The sequence below is a fragment of the Ambystoma mexicanum genome, chromosome 10 (genome assembly GCF_040938575.1).
Source record: "Ambystoma mexicanum isolate Mex_15411 chromosome 10, UKY_AmexF1_1, whole genome shotgun sequence".
In the NCBI taxonomy this organism is placed as follows: domain Eukaryota; kingdom Metazoa; phylum Chordata; class Amphibia; order Caudata; family Ambystomatidae; genus Ambystoma; species Ambystoma mexicanum.
In genome coordinates, this window is record NC_090932.1 from 706,161,533 (window position 1) to 706,186,470 (window position 24,938).

The window sequence follows — 24,938 nt, forward strand, 5'->3', positions numbered from 1 at the left end:
GCAATGAACTTACACACTTTATATTTTAAGAAACAAGTTCATACATTGGACTTTTTGAATAAAGAGAATGTATGGCATTGCCTTTTGGAAGGTTCTCCTACTTCCATTGTTCCGGTTGCTGTTTAAAAAAAAAATTAAACTGGATGTGTCAATGTTGAATCGTAAACAAGTGTTTTTTATATGTGGAATTTTTTAATTCAACTGTATAAAATTGATTTTAGGGAATTTCCATGAACATCCCAGACAGTTCAGGTATCATTTTTTTATTTTATTGCAAAAGGTTGAATTGTAATTTGACCAAATGGAAAAACAAAACTCTACAAATTATATTATATTGGTAATGAGTACAGCAAGAATATGTTTTCAGAATTATATGAACAGCTTTTTGGAATTTTAACTTTAATGCATTGTCTTAAACCGAAAATTAGATGTTGTGTGATTTACATGGGAAATACTGGAATGTGGCAGATCTTATGCGATTGCATTAAATCCTCTACTGTGAATTGCTAAGGTATCAAAATCCGATGTCTCTTCCCCTTGGGTGAATTCTTTTATATGGCTAATCACAGTTCTTCCCCCTTCTTGGGCTCTACAAAGTTAAAACATCTTCCTTATATACAGTTTTTAAACTGCTAGTTCCTTCACTTCTCCGCCTTTTCTTCTGCAGAATTGGTTACATTTTTATTATCTAATGCCTTATTTGTTTGAAGCATTTAATAAATCCCAAGTCGTGTCTGTGGGTGGCCGATGAAGTGCTGTACACACATTGAAATAGGAATGTAAGAAGCCACAATGATAAGGAAGAGCAAGTAAATGATACATTAAAAAAGAACACTGGAATGGTAGAACAGAAAAAAGCAAAATGTACACATAAGTGACCCACCTAACAAAAAAACCTGCTAAATGTAAGGTATTTTGATCTTTGTGAAAGTCAACCCCAGAATAAGTAAAGCATATAATGGCAGGTATGCTGGTCCAGCAATGGGAAGATACAATGGAAAATGTTTGGCTGAAAGCTTTTTTGAGTAAGTCATTTTCAAGCCGAGACCAATTTCTTACCTAGGTATCAGTGCTAAAGGAGCTGATTGTCTCTCAAACTGACATAGACTATCTTGAATTTAATCTGAGGTTCTAGTGCAGGAGCCTGTAACCTGTGGCTCTCCAGGGGCCAGATTGCAGAAATGTTGCACCGGTGCAAGTGCAAAGTTTCACGGTATTAGCACTTGGGCAAAGTTTGCCCTATTTTTAAATACACTGGGACACATTTGAAAACTGTTGCACCATGACAAATGCAGTTTGACATATTAAAAGCACCAGGGCAAAAATTGCCCCAGTGAACAAAAGGAACATTTTTGATGCATTTTTGCATCAGGGCAAAGTTTTCCCTAGTGCTCATACCATTCCGTATTAGCACTAAGGCAAACTTTGCCTTGGTGCAAAAATGCAGTAGAAATGTATCTTTTTTGCACTAGGGCAATGTTTGCCCTGATGCTTTTAATATGCCAAACTGCCCTTATCATGGCACAGTAGTTTTCTAGTGTGTGGCACTGTTTTTAAATATAGGGCAAACTTTGCCCTAGTGCTAATACTGTGCAACTTTGCCCTTGCATTGGCGCAAAGTTTCTGTAATATGGCCCTGTTTTGAACTCCAAATCCCATGATCCCTCACATTTGACTGTGCTAGCTAGGTTGATGGGGGGTTGCAGTCCAAAACATCTAGTGAGGCAAATGTTGCGGACCCCTGCAAGTCTAACGAGAGCCAGTGAAGGTTAAGGAGAGTCGGAAGGTACTTTGTCCTGTATTGCAAAGCTGAAAAACAAAGTTGCACAGCATTTATACAGTGATTCTTCAAAAGGTTCATACCAGCACATCCTGTCTCACACATGTCTAAAATTGTACATGCATACTCTTCCAAGACACACCTGCCTGCAGTAACAGCGAAAGAGTCAAAAAGACAATCGGCCTCATTACAAGGGAGACAACCTGCAAATAAAGGTGTCAGTAGCAATGCACCGGCACCCTTTCGGACTGCCAAACTAAGATTATGCCTGTAAGGGCACGGAACTCCTGGCAGGCCTGACCTGCCGGTAGTCCAGGCCCCTTCTCGTAGGCTTTTCACTGAAGCACCGGCCCTGTTACTAACATTGCCAGTGCTTCACGTTTCCCATTCCCATGGAGCCCCATCAGATTGCATGGGAATGGGAAATAACCGTTCCACCGTCGCCTATGATATCCCGGTAGCACCGGCATGTCAGGTGGCATAAACCCTGTTACGCGGTTGGAGGCAACCTTGTAATGAGGCCCAATGTTTGCCATTGCAAGTAAAATGTTAAACAATGATATTGTTCAGGCTTGGGAGTATGGTCCCATCTGTCTTGGCTTACATAGATGATATGGTTCTGATTGCAGGTACTCCAAGAGCCTTACAAAAATTGATTGATGGATACACACGTTATATGAATTCTTTGGACCTGATGGTGAATACTCAAAAATTCACAGTTGTGGTCTGCAGCAGAGAAAAGAAAAGTATTAAATTGTCTAATATGCTTCGCAATGGTTGGGTTATCCAGTGGGTTTCAGAATTTTGCTACGCTTTTCTTCACACCCAGTGGGGTCTAGTCATATACTGAAACAGACAGGAAGGAAGAAACAGCAGTTGGGGGGAATTTTCCACTTTAGAGGTATGTGTAAATGTCACCTGCTAAATCTTATCCTGAAAGTATACCAGCTTCAAGTTAAATCAGTGATAAAAAACGGTGCATCGCTTTGGGGTTACTGTCATAATTCAAAGTTGTAAACAGAGGAAAGCAATTTTCTTAAGAAATGTTTGTGTTTGCCTAAGTCTGAACCTAACTATGCGACTCATGTAGAACTGGGTCTAATTGATCTTGAAGACAAACTGGGCTTGGAACAACCATTTCACTGGCTATGGATTTGGTCCAACAAAAGGGCAACCTTGACACAGAATATAATTTTGGAGCTATAAAGAGGAATGGTGCATGAACACTTCCATGGTTGCAATATATTGATAGGTGATATTTGAAAATGATTGCACCAACACTTTTTAAATCCTGAAGTGGGTGAGCTAAAAAAGCTCATTCCCATTATAACTCATTGTTTTGCTCCTTTGTTGAGGATGCCAGGGAATCCAAGGAGCTTTTGATTATCGCACACTGAAGATATGTTCAGACAATCTACAGGATTATTTAACCTAGAGCCCCAGGGTTTATGATAGATGGCTAATAATAAGAGCATGCTTCAATGATCTGCCATTTAAAGCTATTACTGTTAAGTGGTGCCACCAAGGAAATGACAAGAACTGCTGCCCATTTTGTAATGAGACAATTGAAGCTTTGCTCCACTTCATCAATTTGTATCCTGTGAATTTGCACACAAGCATAACAACAATTGTTCCAATTTTAATAGAGGTGAATTTTAATCATTAGTACCCGGCACGCGCGGCTGAACAGGAATACTATGTGGTGATTGGCTCATTTGCGAGCCATACTACATGGTATTCCCGTCCACGCCGTGCGTGCCGGCTACTCTGTTCCCGGCGGGGGGCATGGCAGCCCCTCAGCAAATGAGGAGGCTCGAAACGGGGCAATCCCCACTCCGAGCCTCCCCATGGCTGGAGGCTTCCTTCGTCCCCCGCCGGGGACTCGGGTAAACATTTTTCATTCCCTCCCTCCTCCAACCTCCTACCCCACCCGACTTACCTACTATCCTGCGATCTCAGGCGGGGACGATGGAAGGCTCCAGCCGTGTGGAGACTCGCAGCGGGGCCATCCCCGCTCCAAGCCTCCACACGGCTGGAGGCTACCATCGTCCCCCGCCGGAGACCGCGGGATGTTTTTTTTTTTTTTCTTTCTCCCCATCCCCTCCCTTCCGCCCTCCCGACCCCACTTACTTTCTTTTTTCTTCTGCTCTTGGAAGCGAACAGAAGTGTTCCCAGCGCGTCTGCTCCCGATGGCCGCCATGGAAAGGGAAAACGGACTATGTTTTCCCTTTCCATGGCGGCGGCCATTCTTTTTGCCGTTTATTTTTTTTTGTTGTTCCGAAACATGTTTCGGAACAGGAAAAAAAAGCAATTAGTACCCCGGTCTAACGGGCCGGGGTACTAATGGCAATAAGCCCCTCGGTGGCGGGCCAAAACCGCCCGAGGTAATTCCCCGGGGCATTACCTGGGGCGGTATTGGCCCACCACCTCGTGGCTTATTGCCACAATACTGTCCAGCTCTGTGCGACCTTCTTATGGCTAATTTATACAGGGTAGCTCGAGCTCTTACGTTATATTTAAGACAGGCTTTTTACCTAAGAAAGACATGTGTTGATAATGTATACATTTCCTAGTTATGTATATGGTTTCATGAGTTATTTCCACAAATGAATTTTTTTAACACTTGGTATCTATAATGTAATTAATTGAACAGTGTTTTTATACTATGTATGTTTTATAGCAGCATTAATTTCCGAAATGAACATATGTGACTGAGTTGTATTGTTTCCTTTCGAAGAAAGATTTGGTGAAGGTACATGTCAGATCCCCTGAACTATGCCAGCAATGGGTCCTGTTCACTTCATTATCATCAAAGACAAGCTTGATACATTGTGCTTGTGTTTTTCATCAGATGAGAAGTTCACAGTGGAATGCAACCCCTCACAGTAGACAGACACTCTTTGCTCTCACCCCATCTGTTTAACACTGCCAATAACTATGGTGGCGTTAAATACCCGCGTACCGCTGGATAATGGAATATAGTTGTAAGAGAAGCATTAAACACTCAACTGTCCCTAGGATTAAATAGTGAATATCGTGAAACTTTTCAGAATTTGGCTCTGGTTCACATGCATTTGATGTTCAATACAGAATGTACTCATAGGCTTTGCCTTAGGCACTGGCCAGTGAGCACGGCCTTCAACCATGCCCACTGTATATTTTAAAACACTACCAGGCTTAGTGGCTTTCAGCCATGGCCAGGGGATGCATCCAAAGGGCCCACTAGGTGCCCACAGCCTTTGGACATGGCCACTATACATATCTTTCGGGCCGACTAGCCAGGACCTTCTGCTGTGTCCACCTTCATTGTGCACTATTTAGTTTCTTAAAGTAACCCAGTAGCTATATCCTTCAGCCTCACTCATTACCCCACCTCAATGTAGATGTAAAATGCAACTTTTTTTGTATTCATCTAATTGCTTTAAGTCTCTCTTTTTTTAAAAAAAAAGTTTTCTTATAACCACGGTTGCTCTAGTGATGTACTACAAAAAAAACATGGTTATCTGTAAACGGCTGCAAATAACTGTGGTTTTCCGTAAAAGGCGTGCAAAATACCAAACTCTTCCCTGCCCTGCCAGGTACTCACCAAGTGCCCCTCCGCCCTCTTGCCATGCTGCCCCACCCTCCTCACGTCCTTATTCCCTCTGCAGTCCCCTCCCATTCCCACCAACACCGTTGTTTCGTGTGATGCACTTTCATTTCCAGTCACCTTTTCTATTTTAACCACGGTTATCCCGTCAGATAGGCCTAGTTATGCAAAAATGTTCGAGCACTGGACTTGGTCCCTAGACCCCCTTCACTCTCCAATTTCACATGGTGTCCTCTTTCCCCTGCCCCACCCATAGTCTGATTCCATTTCATCCTTTGTCCTCCTCAAAAATGGCATTCCATCCTGTGGTGCCCTGTGCTGTACCTAAGTTTGGACTCTTTCTCTATGGGCAAATGAATCGTAGTAGGCACGGCACTGTGTTTTTATGCTTTCTTAATAACTTTTTAATTGTTTAACAAATTGTTACCAACATTTCCAGTTTGGGGAGGGGGGGCTTAACACACTTTTGTTTAAAACATGTCATCCAAATCCATGCAGTAAGTCAAATGTTATTAACCTCTCTCAGCTTCTCTGCTGAGAAGCACCAAGACCAATACAAACGTTTTAAGGCACAGGGGTCACCCCATTCTCTGTCAAATATTTTAAAAACGAATGCATTGATTTACCCCAAATAGTCAAGGAATGTAAACTTTTTGCCGAAATTGTTTCTTATTTAGTCCAAATATGCCAAGCAGTTTTTAAGCTACAGCTGATTAGAAACTGCACATTTTCTCTATGAGAAAATGAATGGGAGTAGGCCGAAAACAATGTTTTTATGTTTTCTTAATAACTTTAATTTTCTAATGAATTATTCTCCCAATTTCCATTTTAGTGGGGATCTTCACAATCCTTTTGTTTGGAAATGTTAATGCAAATCAATCCAGCAAGTCAAAAGATATGAGATTCGTTCAGCTTCTCTACTGTAAAAAGCACCAAGGCTGATATAAAGGTGGCACATGAAAAAAAGATGTTAGTTTCCTTGGATTTCTTGGGGTTATGGTGTAATCCCTCAAATAAACAGTGTCTTTCTGCAATGGATGTAAAATAAGCTGCCCTGGTTCATTCAGAAAGAAGGATGAAGGAATTATGTTGTGTTAAAAGGTTGGGCATGGAATATCTCTCTTGCAAACACAACTTTTGCTATGCACAATATCTTGATTTCATTAGCTCCCAGTTAGCAATAAAACTCCTCAAATAGTTTAGATTGGGCACACTGAAGGTTGCATCTGTAAGTCAAAACTGGGGGCTGGGAGCTGGGCTAATGGTTCATGTGTTCTTTGTGAGGCAGCTGAAGAAACATTTGTCCATTTTATGTTAATTTGTGGAAGTAAAAGGGGGTTAAGAATTGCATATTGAAAGCCTTTGTCTAACGACAGAGCAATTTGTTCAATCCCAGAAGCATTGCATTTTTGCAAACACACACCTGAATTAGTTGAACTGTTTTGGGTAACCAAATACATCTACCGAGCATGGATAAATAGGGGCAAACACACCATTGTAGGAATTGATCCTGTTTAGATGTTTTTATGATCTTGTGCCAAATTGGTTTTATAGTATTGAAATGCTATGTGTGATTATCGTATTTTGTGTAAATGATAACTATCCTTAGGTGCTATTATGTTTCTAAGACTGGTTTTCTTGTGATTAAATGTTTTATCTTATATGCAGTTTGTTTATATGATATTTATGACTTATGATGTTGTTGATAGTATTTCCTTTTTTATGTGGTTGTACCTAATGACAAAATGTCCAATAAAGGTAAAATTAAATAAAGGTTTTAAGGAGCAGTGGGCACCCCTTTCTCTGTCAAATATTTTACAAACTACTGGATGTATTTACCCCAGTCAAGAAATGCGAGGCAGTGATTTGTGCTCAAGTTGTTTCCTATTTGGTCCAAATCTGAACAGCGGTTTTCACGCTATATCATTTCAAGAAATTCACTTTTTCTTCATGGGAAAATTAATGGCCTCCAAACTGTGAAACTGTGGTGTTTTGTTTTCATAAGAACTTTCTCTTAATACCTGGGTGTTTGGTAACAAATAATGGTTTGAAATGGCCAGTGGGCCCAAAATAAAATTATTGGTAGAACATGTGCAGTGGCCAGGGTTGAAGGCCATGAGTAGTGGCCCATGAGGAAACTACGGTATAGCAAAACCGTTGAAATTCAGTGAAAAACCATTTGTTAAGAGAGAGTTAATTTGATCAGATTGAATGCCATGAAACCCCTGAAATTAAGCACTCACATTTCAATCAAGTCCAGCTCAGAGAACAGAAATGCATCACACAAACTAAACAATGATAGGGGGTAAAGGTCAGGAGAGGGCCAAGCAGGAAAAAAGCAATTGAGGAGAGGGGAGGGACCATGGAAAGAGGAGGGGGCCACTCGGTGAGTGCCTGTGAGGACAAGGAAGAGTTTGTGATATTCAAGCATTATCGGGGCATATCGGAAAAATTGCACAGAAATGGGGAGCGAGTGAAAAAGAAAATTAATTTTACACATGCAGTGATCACATCTCCTCAGCAGGTCGTAAAGGATCGCTGTGCCGAAGGGCATGGCTAGTGGGCCCAAAAAAGATCTTTTGGTGCAACATGTACAGAGGCCAAGGCCAAAGGCAGTGGCCACTGGCCATGGCCAAAGGCCAGGCTAGTGGGTCCCAATGAAACCTATTGGTGCAAAATCTACAGTGGCCACTAGACGAAGGCAGTGGCCACTGGCCATGGCTAGTGTGCTATGTATAAACCTATTGGTGCAACATGTACAGTGGCCATGGCTGAAGGGCATGACTGGTGGACCCTGAAGAAATTATAGTATATCAAAACCCTTGAAATTCAGTGAAAAATCTTTAGTTAGGAGATGGATAGGTGATCAGATTTAACGTGAACTATACATAGCAACAAAACCTTTCACATTTAGTGAAAAAAACATTGTTAAGAGAGTGTTAAGGTGCTCCAATTTAATGCAACAAAACCCCTAAAATTCAGCAATCCCAGACATTTCCACATTAAATATGTGCCCCCTGTGACACATCATATGACCAAAATGATTCCAGATGGGCAGCACATGGTGACACATGTCCCACCCTGGAGAACCACACTGCTGGTTTCCACCCCCCCCCCGCCACTGGGGATTTACACTGGAAACTTGGTTCCTGGCTACCTACATTCACATATATATATAGTGACATGGTAATTACCCAATTTTTTGTTATCGGGGAACAATTCTCAAATGGGTAAATATATATGAAAAACAAGGGTGCCGAAGCACAAAGAATTGATTACCCCTCTCTTAGTCAAAATGGATGGCTCAAAATATGGCATCCGTTGACACATAAACTCTCAACGGATGCCTAATTTTGAGCCGTCCATTTAATTCATTTGCCTAAAGAATCCTTTTCCTTGTCATTTGTAACTTGACATACCCCCCTTGTTTTGTCTGTGTTGTTATGTTTTAGAACAAATACGTATGATTTTTTTTGTATCATATTAAAAAGAAATGTTCACTTACTTTAATCATGGCATATGTTTTTTTTGTGCTGAAAAATTCGTTCTACAAATCATAGTAACAATATGTACGTGTTGGTGTTAATGTTTTAGTGTGACCAATACTCTTTTTCTCGTAGCTCTCATTTCGATTAAGAGAGGGGTAATCAATTCTTTGTGCTTCGTCACCCTTGTTTTTCATACCTACATTCACTACGGTGACTAGAATCCCCTGAGGGCACACTCAGTAAAAACCAGCAACACCTGTATAGACTGCCTCCCTGAAGATTGCAAGAGGCATAAAAGCACGCTTGGAGGAGAGTACCACCTGCACTGTGGAAGGACTGTGAGAAAATATTTGGCAGCTCCGGATTCCAGAGGGGTTTCAGAGGGGCAGCACCGGGGTGACACATGCCCCTCTCTGGGGAGCCACACTGATGAGTTTGACCCTCACCCACTGAGGGTTTACACTGTGTAATTGGAGGGAGAGTTGGTTCCTGCTCCCTGCATTCACTACAGTGACCAGAATCCCCTGAGGCCATACTTGGTACTAACCAACAACACCTGTATAGACTTCCTCCCTGAAGATTGCAAGAGGCATGCAAGTGTGCTTGGAGGAGCACACCACCTGGACTGTGGAAGGTACATCAAGCTGGTAACCAGAGTGTGCTCCCAGAACCTCTCCCCAGTGTGAGAATATGTATAAATTCAATGAAAAATCTTTGTTACAGGGACGTTGGGATGTTATGGGTACAAGTAAAACCGAAACCCCCCCAGAAATTCGCCAGTCATGGTAAGCTAAGCAACCATAACTCGTGCCACCACTGTGCACTGCTAAGACTAACACCCAGCACATGAAAGATGACACTACAAATGTAGTTGAAGACATCACTGATGACATGGGCCACTTGTTTTTGTTTACTGATATGAATAGGATTATTTTTTGTTTTTACTGACAATAAGAATTTTCAAAATGTAAAAGGTGTAATATATCTACACATTAAACTGTTTATATGTTCTTAAAATACTTTCTTTAGCGTTTAATCTGAGCTCATAGTGCACATACATGGGGCAATAAGCAGACCTCAAATACACAATTAATTTGTGTGCATGATGATTAACCCTAATGTTATTGTCAGTTTTTGGTGCTGTTGCTTCTTTCTGCCTTACTTTAGTTTCCCTGTATGAGCCTCTTATTTTTTATGCCTGTGGGTTTATATATGTATTTTGTCTACTAACAAAAGTGTGTGATAAATGTTCAATTGTTACCTACTTTTTTCATGTTTAACATTACTCATAACTCTCGGAAATTACCTGATAAAAAATATTGTACTTCTATGGTGCATGCTGCACCATTGCCTATATGTATGATTAGGTTCCTCTATCAACAACAACACTCAAATATAATGTTTTGTTTACATGAGTACATTCTTTAATATATTAAGTAGTTCATGATAGGTCTCCCAATCACCTGTAACATCTTGTTACCAACATTATAAACACAACCCCTTGTAGGGACTGTTTAATACAATTGTTTTAATATTTGAAGTCATTAGTGATGTCTTCAATGACATTTGTGATGTCATCTTTCATGTCCTGGGTGTTAGTCTTAGCAGTGCATGGTGGTGGCATGAGTTGTGGTTGATTAGCTTACCATAACTGGTGAATTTCTGGGGGTTTTCTGTTTTACGTGGAAACATAGTGTCCCTTTGACAAAGATTTTTCATTGAATTTCATAACTTTTTATTAGTGCAACTTAACCATCACGTCCCTTTAACAACGTTTCCTCACTGAATGTCATAGGATTTATTAGTGTAACTTTACCATAACGTCCCATTAGCAAAGTTTTTTCAGTGAATTTCATGGATTTTAACCAGTGCACCCTAATTTCCTACAATTTACTAATGTCATACCCACCCCAATATACCAACATTTTTGTCCAATTTACAAAGTTTCACCTTAAAGCTCTGTCAATCCCCATCTTCTACCACCATTTTTAACACTTCTATACTTTTTGCAAGTTTTTCCACTGTTTTTGTGTTCATAGACGTTCCTGAACATCTGACTTAATCATAGACTTTCCAGACAGTGTCACGTGACCACGTGTGCATGGGCGGTATGATGACTGGTTCGCGAAAGCGTCCGAACTTTATGAACGGGTCCGTGCTTCGAGACAAGTTCAGAACATTATTTTCCAGCTCATCTAGGAACGTTGAATCTCAAATTGTACCCTTGCACATCTCATACACCTATTCCTACTTATTTTCCATTAACAATCCAGCACATACTTGGAATAATATTAGCAAAACTGCTATTTATCTTAAAAATGGCATCAGCTATTGCCATCCTTCCTCCCCAAGAGCCACCACCACCACCACCACCAGGAGGACCAACACAATGAAAGAAGCGCAACACTTCAAAAGACAATGAAGAGAACCAGGAAGATGAGGAAGAGGAAGTACCTATCTCCTGCAACCAGAGAGAATCATGGGTGTGGCAGTTATTTACCACTGATGGGAACGTACCAAAGGCTAAAGCTACCAAAGTGAAATGCACTGAGTGTTGCACTCAGTCACGGATTATCTGGGCAGTACTCCTATGGGAGTATCTCCATGCGCCACCACACCAAACCCATCCAATGCAATGCTCTCAGAAAGGCTGTTCCTTTCTTTGGCAGTGGTAGGCAATATGGCTGTCTTCCTTTCCCTCATCTACCTCAACCAATACTTTAACCACACAGCCTATTTCTGTGGGACACAAAATCCCACCAGCTACCTTGCAAATGATAAAAGAGGCTGTTGATCCATATCTTTCGAAGACAACAGTACTCTGTATACACTGGAACACACCACCATGCAGGGGGGAGCAATTCTTAAGTGCTTTTGAAGCTATAATCAAGAAGGATGAGACACACTGCCCCCTACCTTAGTTGTAACACACAGGCAACATCTTACCTTGTTGACCTGCCCCTCCATATTTGTGGTTGGTACCCCTTTCCGTGATTTCCCTCCCCACCATACTTTCTGGCCTCTTCTGCAAAAAAAAAAAAAAAAAAAAAGAAATGAATAAAAACATAAAAAAGGTTCCTTTAGGAACCATATTTCAAAGTTAAAAAATAGAACTAAAAAAAAAGTAATTGAATCCATCTACTTTACATCTTTCAGTGAAGTATTTAGATTCAATAAGATTCTCCAACATTCCAATTAGTATGTTCTACTACGCTAATGGGAATAATGCAAAATTGTATAATAGAGAAAAAGAAAAAACCCAGAAACAATTTTCTGTTCGAAATTCTTCTCTCTAGTATATAATAAACACCATAAGCCATTGCCCTGTATGACTATCCAGAGTCTCTACATTCCCCTATCTAGCCCATGCCTTACTAGAAAACTCGAATTGCACATGCACACCATCACACAAGACAGGCCTACTACTCTTTTTACTGTTATGTTTGTAACACCTTACCTCATTGCCTGCTTTAAACCATTCTCACATATATCCACCAATCATTTACAAAAACACTCTACATATAGCCTATCAACATATTAAACTTCTACCCACCAACTGTCACTTAACAATTTTCTACACACCTTTTGCATCTGCATTTCCCATACCCATACCATCAAATTAGACATAGTGCTCCAATAAATGCAGATATGCATTGGGCAATGAGAGAACTCCATAAATAAAAGAGGCATTACAGATGGACAACTGGTCATGGGATGCCCAGGTGAGAGGCCACTAGCTAACTGCTGGGGTACAGGAGTCCCAAGGGTGGGGTACATCTTAACTGTAACATCCCTTCAACAAAGTTTTTTGTGTCAATTGAATAGGTTTTTATAAGTGCAAATGTTTCATAATGTTACATCACTGTATATAAGTTATTAATAATTCCACTTTTAACATACACTAAACAACTATACACATACTTTAACAAACATATATTTTGCAACACATACATTTGTGTATCGTTATCAGCAGTGCCTGCTGGGGACGCAAGTCATTGTTCAATTGTCTAGGGCATGAGGCTCGGCCATGACCTCAGCCCCACCAAACCACCCCCATTATCCACTGCACCTACCCAGCATCCTAGTTCAGTGTCCACTTTACCCTCATAATCTAGCCAATGGCCAATGCTCATGGCTTGCATGGCCAGTCTTCACAATCCAAGGGCCTTGGGCTTCAGCATTGCCCCATACCTCCATAGGCAAATAAAAGTCGAGATTTGTCCTTGCCAAGGGCCAGGCCCACTGCCCACAGCAGAAAAGTTATATCACTGTTTCTTGTACTTGCATTTTGACCCTTTCAAAAAAGTAGAACACAGGACAGATTTGCAAAAATATATTTTCAGGTCCTTGCTTATGCTTCTCGCACAAGTTTGCTGCAATCCCATCCAGCATTCTGGCCGGCAGCCGCGAACAGAATTTATTTTCCCCATTTAAACGTAGAGTTTTGGCCATGCCACAGGCCCCAGTAAGTAAATCAGAGTCTTCCTTGCCGAGGGCCAGGCCCATTGTCCATGCACCAAATTTATATCACTATTTTGTGTACACATTCAAAAAAATAAAACCCATGACATATTTTCAAAAGCATTCTTTCAGGTGCTTGCTGATGCTCCGTGCACAAGTTTGCTGCAAACCCGTTCACCACTCTGGGCTACAGCCGTAAGCAGAATTTTGTTTCCCATTTAAACCTAGAGCTTCGGCCATGACACATGCCCCAATAAGTAAATCAGAGTAGACATTCATCCTTGCTGAGGGCTAGGCCCATTGTCCATGCACCAAACTTATATCACTATTTTTTGTGCTTACAGTTGGACAATTTGGAAAAATAAAACACAAAACAGATTTGCAAAAGCATGCTTTCATGTCCTTACTGATGCTGCTCGCTCAGGTTTGTTGTAATTCAGTACAGCCGCTCAGGCTGTAGCCACAAACAAAATATGTTTTCCCATTCAAACATAATGCTTTGGCCATGCTGCATGCCCCAATAATCAAATCAGAGTACACCATTATCAAGTAATTGCAGGGTGGTAGAATGTGTAGATCACTACGCTTCATCTAGTACTTTGAACGGATTATCCTGTGGCTAGTGATGGGGTTCTTTTGTGAAGGTGCCCTTCCTTCTTCAAGTGTTAGTTTTCGAATAGAGAAGTGAGCCCTGTTGTAGAGGAGCAGACGTATATATCCGCAGGAGATCCTATCTCTCCTGTATTGGAGACATGAGACCATGCCCTGTCTAACACCAGCAATCGTACCAATACCGCTGTGAGTACATGGAAGACGGTATCCAGTAAGATGACCATATCAAATGTACCCTCGAGTTGATGACAGCCTGCATGAGGAACTCCCTAAATGAGCTAAGAAAACAAACTGATGACATCATAAGAAGGTGTGCACGACGTCCTGAAATACTGAACAAAGACAATGGGCCTCATTACGGGTCTGGCGGTAACCGTGCCGTTGCTAGTGGTAGTTTGCTGCCAGACCTGTCATTATTTACCGGTATCTGACTTCCCGGTGTCACTGGGAGATTACAACCCGGCGGCCCGGAAAGTCAGGCGCCTGCTTATAGTAAGTCCCCATTCCTAAGAGTCCCATAGGACTCTATGGGAGTGGGGAAACGGAAGCACCTGCACCATTCTTAGCGGTGCTCGTGCTTCTGTGGCGGCTTTGCCTGTCGTGACCGCTGTGCCTGGCAGGGTCGGACCTGTCAGGCACAGCAGCTCCAGCTGGCAAAACTGTAGTTTGCCGGTGCAGAAACAACGGTGCCTTTAGGCTTACCGGCACTGTTGTTTCTGTACCGGCAAATTTAGAATGAGGTCCAATGTATGAATACTGGAGGGGAAATGACAAAGTAAAGAATTAAGTGAACCTTAAAGTGTAAAAGAAGAACATTACACAGTAAAAAGTGCTGCAGAAATCAGAAATATAAAGCGTTTACAGATGATGAAAATGTAAGATAGATAAAGTAATTGTACAGGTTAGCTACAAGTAGAAAATAAAATGCAGGCAGAGCCACCATTCTACAGAAAATGGACATTGGTATCATGAAATAATAGGCCAAAGAATCATGAAGAAAGAATGAAAGGTTGTGTTGAAGTAGAATAGCAGGTTGTTGGAGCTGCGTTGGGAGGCTGATCTGGCCTGAAGTCAAAAATGGAGACGTCAAGGTCAGCTATCTACAATGAGGAGGAACATGTGTGCGGAGGATGAATCCTCTCACATTAAGGTGCAAGGAAGAACACAAAGGATGCCGATTTATTTAAAACATGTAAAAGCTTGCAGAATGAACAGAATCGTGGTCATTTGTCATGTGAATTGAGGATGGAAATAGGGCTTGACCTTGGATTTCCAGACACAATAGCGAGTGCCCTCACTCCCCTTGCATTCCAAGGACAAGAATAACCTGCAAGTTCAAATACCAAGATAATTTCATGGCAGAAGGCATGGGTGATGAGAGATGTTGGGCTTATTGGGTGGTAGGGCAGCCTCATGTCCTATCTACTTGCACCTAGGTCTTGGTTTACATGCTGCAAATTGAACTGCACTTTCGAGACATGGCACAAGTGTGCCAATCAATTGTATTAGTCCATATAACAAAGAACCTAATAGCTTGAGAAATCAATGAAATACTGTGTAACTGATTTGTCTTAATGTGACATGTTTGAAGAAGGTGTCATGAGTCGTCCACCTGATATTGGGCAACCAATAGCAAACTTTGCTCCTATATGATTGTATATCTAGTTGTGTCCCTTAACCAATACCAACACTTGATAGGTTTTTCACTATTGCCACGTAGCATGACATAATTCTGACGCACAAATAGAGTATATAATTTTATTTCATGCAGAAATCGCTGAGAGAATGAGCGTACGTCCATTAATGTTCATTGTAAATTTAATGTTTTAGATAATTGCTAATAAAACAACAAATTGCCATCTTCTTGAGTTTGTCCGTTATTTGGACTCAGAATTTTTCTGGTGCAATCTCATCCAGGAACAGGTGCACGTTCCAAGGGCCATAAACACATGTGGTAGTGGTGCTGATGCTTTCCGATCTAAACTAGTTAGACTTCAGAGTTTCGGACTATAGGGCATACTCCACCATTAGCTGGAAGATCGTGGAGTTTTCTGTGGAGAGAGTCCGATAGAAATAAACTTGCAAGAGAAATCAAACAGAGGGCAGGTCCCTCTTTGAAGAAATCCCTGCTCAGCTTTCATGGGTGCTCAACGGATGCAAGGCAAAGTGGTTGGATGGAAGGAGGAGTCGATACCGAAGGCCTTGAGTTGATTAAACAGATCTAAGTAGACTAAGGGAAATGGCACTATAAAAGGGGAGGGATTGTGAATTTTATGAAAATACGTTGGGTAACCGGAATTTTGTGTAGATAAAAGAATGCCCATGTAATCCTATTTCAAGGAAGATAGGAGAAGACTTCTCAAATTTCAGTCATAATATTAAAAGAGAGAATACACACCTTCAGGAGCGTGGAACGTGACGTCTTAAACTCTGTACTGGGTAATATAATTGGAGGCAAAGAAAGAATACATCTTACTATAAATGATTATAGGGAAAAGGGAAGGTGATCACAAGGATTATTAATGTCTGTTGTGTTATTATTTTGAGTATCATTTGTTGTATGAAGCTCTGAAAAGTGATACATTGTAAAACGTTGAAGTGAGGCTGTTTCGGGTTTAGTGTAGTAAATGTTTGGCACCTGTCAGAAGACAGGTAGGTCCAGTTAGAAGACAGAACAGGTTGTTAAGACAAAAGAGGATTGAGCAGCGATTGATGGTGCTTGCTCATATTTATAGTTTGAGATTAAAAGGGTTGAGCAATAGGCTTTGAGATAGGTAGATATTTATTAATTAAAACAATGTAAAAATCTGGTAAGTATCGACAGTTTATTGTGGCTTGTCAATATGGAGGACACTCTTCTTATTCCACCTTTGTAAAACATTACTACGACATGCACCAAAGCTCAAACAGTACAATGCAGAATGGGTAAAGGGCACAGCTGATAAAATGTTTATGCCATGGGCGCAAGGGGGATCATTGTCAAAGGCATTATTACAACACATGACTACATATGTGCATGCTGTGTACACAGGGAAGAAGTTAGAGAAAAGACTGGAAGTTTTAGAACTTTGGAAAATGTATCAAGAGGAGAAAGAGGACCCATTACCGGAATAGTGGATGCCTAATCAGCAAAAAGGGGATTGCATTGAGCCCTCAGCACCTCTTACTTGGCCTGAAAGTACGAACGTAGATACAGAGGAGACAGGATTTTATCCTTTAAATGAATTAATAGCAGCAGCGGGGTATAGTAACTTGACATATGCACCACTCACTTAGGTTAGTGATGACAGTCCAGAAGAGAGCAAACAGAAGGAAGACAAGTGTATATTCATACAATATAAAGAGGAACAAGATGATAGATCAAATATATCAACAGATACAGACAAGGAAACTAAGAGATGGAAAGGCGAGCAGGAAAGGGCCATTGAGGTAACACTTTTACAGAATGAATGGATGAGAGGACAGATATTACTCAAGTTAGATGGGAAAAGCTTTGAGGAGGTTAGGCATAAGGAAGAAAAAGACGAGCAAGAAACGAAGGATGGAGAACGAGAAAAGCGGTTAAGAGAAGATGAGCAAGGAATGACAGGAAAAGAAATATAGGTAAGAACAGGAGAAAGACAAAAAGCAGGCAGAGGAACAAAGGAAATATGACAGTAGGAAGAAATAGAAGAAAGGGATAAAAGAGAAAGAAAGAAAGAGAAAGAAGAGGTAGAAGGAGTGATGGAAAAAAGATTACAGAGAAGAAAAGAAGAATAACAAAAACAAGGAGTAAGATGAGAAGCACGAAAGCAAGTAGAACAGCAGGCAAGAAGAGATGCAAGAATGAAAAGGGACGTGGAAAAAGGAATATAAGAGAATAAAAGGCAGCAAGGTCTTCATACCAGTCTCGTTCTTAAAGAACAAATAAGACCAAGCAATAAAATACAGGGACGATGGGACACGATGAGCAAAGTTCTCCCAATAAGAGAAATGACTCAAGAAATACCTAAAATAGCACAAGAAGAGTAAAGATATGATGCAGAATGTATTGAAGAGAGGATTGATCAGATATATCAACAAATAAGGCATAACAGCGATTATGGGACTCAAGGGAGCGGCAGGTGATCCCCGATACCAATAACACGGGATGAGGAGGAAAACATGTTCAGTGATGAACGCAGAGCATTGTCTTTGAGTAGACTAGAATTGGATAGGAAAGAAGAGGATGATAGTCACACCAGTCTAGCAATGTCAGAAGAAGAAAAAGAGTCAGGTCATGAGATTAAAGGGGAGGGTATATGTGTCCCCCTGGGAAATCAACGTTTGGATAAAGAAGTAAGATCGTCAGATCTGGAACACCCTAAGGAAAGAACACCAGATCCTATACCATATCCTGAACTTTCCATGAAGATGATCGGGTATTATGGGGGAGAATTCCCACCCCATGTGAGTAGGTTAAGGTCGTTACCAGCACAAAGATGACTAGGAACGAATACCCCTGTATTGGGTAAGCAAATAATGGGGTCCAGTTATGGAATGTGGTTCTCACAGTTCCCCTTGCTAGAGAAGGGGTGGGGGGAGGCAAGACCGCAATATATTCAATGGCCCTAGATGGATAAGAATAACTTGAAATGCAAGATACCTAGTTTGACTTTGGGGGCTGGGAAATGGATATACGAATTTGAGAAAATGAAAGGGGGAAATACGTAGGCTGTTGGGGACATAAAAGGTCTATTGGCAGCTATTCTTGAAGAGAGAGCTGACAACATTTGGAGACAATCGGGATATGCCAGTGTAACAGCAGCAAATTCAGCACATGATGGAGCACCATTTAATAATTGTAGGTCCGAGGTTTAGAGGGCTCTCAGGGTACAGTATGCCAACATGTCAGATATGGGTGCAATTTGTGCTCATAAAATGAAAGAAGATGAAGACCTGTTGCTTATATTCAGGGTATTCAAGAGAGATGGCAGCTTGAGACGCTTGAGCCATGGGAAAAACAGTTGCACTATTCTATCATATGTTGTGCCCTGGATTGCCAGAAAAAGTACAGAGACAAATGAAAAAACAAGTAGGAATGGAAGCAAAGCCGTGGGCTGAGATACAATTGACTATTGTGCATCATTGCTGATTGTTAAAAGAGAAGAATAAAAAGAAAGATGAGAACCAAAAGATTGAGGAAGCCAAGTTAGTTCAGAAGAAATTGTCAAAATTTGCTATAGAAGGAGCACTATTGACAAGGGGAGAGGGAGTAGGAACGCAAGAAATAATGGATGCATCGCAGGGGAATAATATACATCCATTGGATCAGGTGGGTATGGGTTTTGGCCATGAGGTAGTGGTGGAGGATTTAGAGGAAGAGGAAGTGGACTTCAGAACACCCAAGGTGGATTTCGAAATGCCCAGGGTGGAAGTCAGATCACTCAGGGAGGATATAATGGTGGATTTGCCAGAGGGCCAACCCCAGTGTGTTGGAATTGTGGGATAGCAGGGCATATTGCACGTGTATGTAGAAGTCGAGGAAACATGCAACTGAATGGACAAAATTCAAGAGGGGGACTGGCCACCCACTGGCGTACAGCACACAAACACAAGAGGGATTTGCCCAGGATCACACATCCTATCAGAAACAAGCACCACAAGTAGACCAGGTCCTAGTGCCTATGCACCCACCTCAAGGGCAATCGCAACAAGCACCTATGCAGACACAATGGAATGTGAACACAGGGAAAGCACAAACACCTAAAATAGGCTTGGCACTGTGGTTGGAGGGAACCCTTGTACAGGGACAGGGATGAATGTTTACCTGCAATAGGACAGCTCAAAGGGTGACTTGAAGTGTTCAGTATTATCAGTAACACCAGACTCCAAAGAGTAACCAAGGTTCGATGTGATGATAGGAGTCACAGATGTTCCTTTACTTGTAGACACTGGGGCAACTCGCGCTTGTAGAAGGGAGGGAAAATACCCAATGTCAACTATTGACATGAATGCTCAAGGGTTCTCTGTAGCTACAAATTTAGTTAATTTTACTGATAAATTACTTGTTTCTATAGGGGAATGTGACATGTTTGTCCCCTTGTTCTATTCCCAAGTTAACATTTTGTTTAGAGATTTGATGATGAAACTTAACATGATGATTTTATTCACTGATCATGGAATAGTGTGCTCCACTACAGGAATAGACTATTTAAACATAGGAGAGTTTATACTGGCATGTTTGTCCCCTTGTTATATTTGCAACAAATGCCAGTTAATATTTTGGTTAGAGATTTGATGACGGAACTTAACATGATGATTTCATTCACTGATCAAGGAATAGTGTGCTCCACTCCAGGAATAGACTATTTAAATGTAGCAGAGTTTATACTGCCATTTACAGGGCAAGTGGCTCTACAAGGAGTCCTGGTATATCCGGAAATGTTTGTATATGGGGTGAGCATTTTATTAACATGGGCACCTGGATTAGTAGGGAAAATTGTGAGGATACCTGATTTTTTTATTTCGGCCACAAGAACCTATGGATGAGGAATAAGTGCAGATTATTCCCATAGAATCGGAAACAGCCATATGACTAGGGGAGATAGCAATGCTCAAATGAGTAGATGACAAAGGCCGAGCATGGAGAACAGTAATAGCTCTTGAAGAGGGAGACAGATAGTCATAAGAGATGAAGATATGTTTAGAGTTGAACGTATAGATGATGAGGTAGTGTTTTTCATAAGCATTACATATTGGATGGAGATTGAGAAAAGGTAAATCCCACTACGAATGCCAATGATGTGGCAAAAAACAGCGTTCTTTCAGGAAGACATAGAAAAGGTGCCCAGTGTCCTTTGGACTATGGGCCCATATGACTTTGGATTATTGAAGGGAATAGGGAGGATAAAATAAAACTCAAACCAGGAGCAATTCTACCCTGAGCAAAACAGTACCCCATGTATCGAGAAGCTGATGAAGGCATATTTGAGACTATCTCAACGTTGATAAAACAGGGAATCCTAGTGCCATTAGAGTCCCCGTGCAATACTGCTGTGTATCCGATTAAAAAATCTAAAGGAAGGTCGTGGAGATTTATCTAGGATTTGCACCCTCTTAATCAGATTATAGAAGCAGAATTTCCATTAGTTTTGAATCCTGCAACAATATTGTGTATTATCCCATTTGAAGCTATGTATTTCACGGGTACTGTTAGTCCTTGTCGATTTTTTATAGGGTCCTGCAGATGGATTAAGGTAACATTAAACTTAGAGTGCAGTAATTCAATAGGTAGATGACATATTAATTTGTAGTGAAACAGAGGATGAATGTAGACAAGACTTTGTTCTGTTAATGACTATATCGGCAGACAAGGGATACAAAGTAGACAAGAAGAAATAACAGTATTATCAGGAAGAGGTGTTGTACATAAGCCAGTTAATTTCACATGAAGGAGAGAAAGTGACACTTGAGAGCTGAGGCTATCATGAAAACACCAAAGCCAAATACAATGAGCCAAATGCAGCAGTTTCTGGCCTTATGCAATTATTGAGGGCCTGGGTGTTCGATTACAGCACATACACAAAGCCACTTTTGCAAGCACTCAAGAACGCACAAATTGGTAAGGAAAAGATACAATGGACTGAAAAAATGCAGGAAGGATTTGAAAAATGTAAAAGCAATTTGTACAGCTCCAGTTTTAGGAATTTCCAATTATAGTGAAGAAATCTATTTGATTTTGCACACTAACGGATCTGTAATGACAGCAGTACTCACACAAAGAATAACACTAAGGTGTAAACCTTTGGCATATTACAGTGGGATTTTAGATCCAGTCATGACAGGACATTTTCCATGCAAATAATCTTTGGCTGCTACCCCATTTGCGATTGAGAATTCCACAAGTATTACAATGACTGTGTAATTATGCTTTTTGTGGAGCCCGCCTTATTTGCTATTTTAGAAAAACCCAAAAGCACATTGACATTTCAAAGAACATCTGCATATGAAGTGATGATGTACAATCCAGAGATTAAAATTGTGATGTGTAAAATATTGAACCCATCCACATTTATAGCTGAGCATGTAGAAGAAGGTGATCATGTACACGATTGCACTAATTATGTTGAATTCTATGATGATATACCTTGTGTGAAAGAGAATGTTTTAGCGGGGGAGATTCTCGTTATTGATAGTTCGTCATACATTGACCAGACTAATGGCGAGTTAGCGGCGAGTGAAGACTACCGTCCCATTTTTCAGCAGAGGCAGCCGAACTGGTAGCACTTACCCCGCCTATGTGACGTCCACCGTACACGGAGGGCTGTTATGTTGGAAAAGGAGGGTTTATTCCATGCAGACGGCCCTTCAGTGCAGCATGCATCTTTATTGGACAGGCACATTAAGGCACTACAACTCCCAGTGGCCATAGCAGTGCATACTAAACAAACAGACTTTATCTCTTGCAGAAACAAAGCTGCTGATTTAGAATCCAAAAGAGTACCGTATTCTTCAGAAATTTCGAGTTTCGAAGCTGAAAATGTTAAGGAAGTATTAAACAGAAGCATGTTAATACAAGAAGTGTTTAATATGCTGTCAATTACGCAACTAATAGAGTTACGGGGTAGAGCCCCATGAGAAGAATAGGAGCTATGGAGACATAGTGGGTATTATTTATCCCCCACGGAAGCACTATTGAGACAGGAAAGCACTATAAAGCCAGTGATGCCAGCAGCATTCCTGAAAGTTACACTTGAACAGCTGCATTAGCCCATGCATATAACCCAAGAAAGTCTTGCTGCCACCATTGTAGAAGACTGTTTTGTTCCCAATTTATTGAAACACGTTGCACAGTTCATTGTTAGTTGCACAGTGTGTCAGAGGTTTACAGCTGGGCACAAACTAAGAACAATCAGAGGAGTAATATCCGTCCAAATGGACCATTTCAGCATTTTCATATTGATTATGTTGATATGCTGCAGACATGTCATTGATATAGATTGCTATTAGTAGTGGTGCGTCCCTTTTCTCGATGGATCGAAGCCGGTCCTTGTACATACCCTGATGCCACCTGTGCAGAGAAGTTGTCAGTGCGCAAAATATTTCCAAGATGGGGTGTGTGTGAAGTATTAAGATCCGATAAGGGGCCACACTTTGTTAATGAGCTATTTGAATAAATTGGGCTTTTATTGAGCATAAAGCACACATTTTCTTCTGCTTATCACCCACAAGCAAATAGAGTATGTGTGATGCTCAAAAGCCTCCTAAAAGAAAGAATTACACAGATCAGATTAACTTTGAAAAAGGGATGGCTATTTTTGCCTACCCCTAGCCTTTTATACTCTTCGAAATCAGCCAGGTTCAGATCATCATCTTACGCCCCATGAGTTCGTAACAGGGCGCCACATGAGGACACCTCTTATGCCCCCATCTAGAGTTAGAAGTGATGTCCACAGTGTAGCACAGACTCTAGGTGATGAGATGCATGATTATTCTACATGTATGACTACCAGTGTTTCTTTCAATTGCAGATCAAGTCAAGCATCAGAGGGAGGGGACGAGGAACACGGAAGAGGACAGCCCAGTTACCAATCTGAGTGAATTAGTGCAACTACCAAACTTGAATGTTAGAGATCAAGTGCTTATTAAAAATTTCACCCATAGGTGGCATGAGCCAAGATTTAATGGACACTTCCTAGAAGAAGAGGTTTACCCTACTCCAGTTACAGTGTCTGGAAGAAGAGCTTGGTTACTTTTGGGCAATGTAAAGATCTACAAAGGCAAGAACGTCCCTCTAATACCCGCTGACCAGGAAGCAAGACAATAAGAAGAATTACTGCGTGTGCAGACTCGATCGATGACCAGGAAGAAGGACAATAAAACAGTGTGCAATTGAAAAACATTTCTTTTGGACTGGAATTCATTGGACACTCCTTAAAAATATGCAAGAAGTGCATGGACTTGCAGAGAATTCCAGAGCTTAAATTTACTTTTTAGAGATTATTTGAAGAAAAGATAACGGTAAAATCATATTGACAATATGCCGAAGCATCAATTCCTTATAGGAAATATTCAAGCTCATCAGGTATCAGATTGTGAATTAGTGGGTGGCTGGAGTAGGATCCCCATCAAGAGAGGGCATACTACTGTCATAGAAAAGGACCCTCTGGGTCCTTTGGTTTTGGCCAATCAATTTGATATTCTAACCTCTTGTGAAGATTTGGATTGACAGCTGGCTGCCCCAGGTGTTGCCAAACTTCGGCGACTAGTTTGTGTGAGCAGCCGATAGTCCTCACTCCAACCTGTAGCCTTCAGGCAAATAAGCCCGTAGAGTTTAGTTTGCTTTCATGGAACATTGCAGACTCAACAAGGAAGTTGAATTTTGGACCTGTGGTTGAGTTACTTCAAGCCAACGAAGTGGTCCTTCTACAGGAAACTTGGGCAATGGATACCCCGCAACTAGATGGTTTTATCTGCTATGGAATTCCGGCTAAGAAAAAAACGAGGGATAGATGTTATGGGGGTTTGTGTATTTTGATCAAGTCCTCACTAAACTGTAGGATTAAGGTGTTTGACACTGGTATGGATTTTCTGCAGGTGGTTCTTCTAACTACAGCAAAGGAGGAATCGATCTGCATTATTCATTTATGTAATAGTCCACATATTTCGGAGGCGGACAGACTAGGAAAAGTTAAGGGGTATATAGAGGACCTACTGTCCGAAGGAAGGAACAAAAATGAATTGTACATTTGGGGTGGTGACTGTAACATTAAAATGGGAATGGGAGTGGGGACGGATGCATTAGACCCCTTGGAGGATCTGTCAGCAAATGAGGATTACGCTCTGCTAATGGTCGCCTAGCCCCGGATATCCCAGGCAAGGTGATTTTTAACAAACATCTGGGCTCCTCAACAAATGACTATTTTTGTATTTCTATGACCCTATGGGAATGCACTGCACGTTTTGAGGTGATTCATGATGTCCACGGTGATCACCACCCCCTTTGTCTGTCCTTTAAGGGCTTGTTGGGGGTGGGGGTTTCCACGGT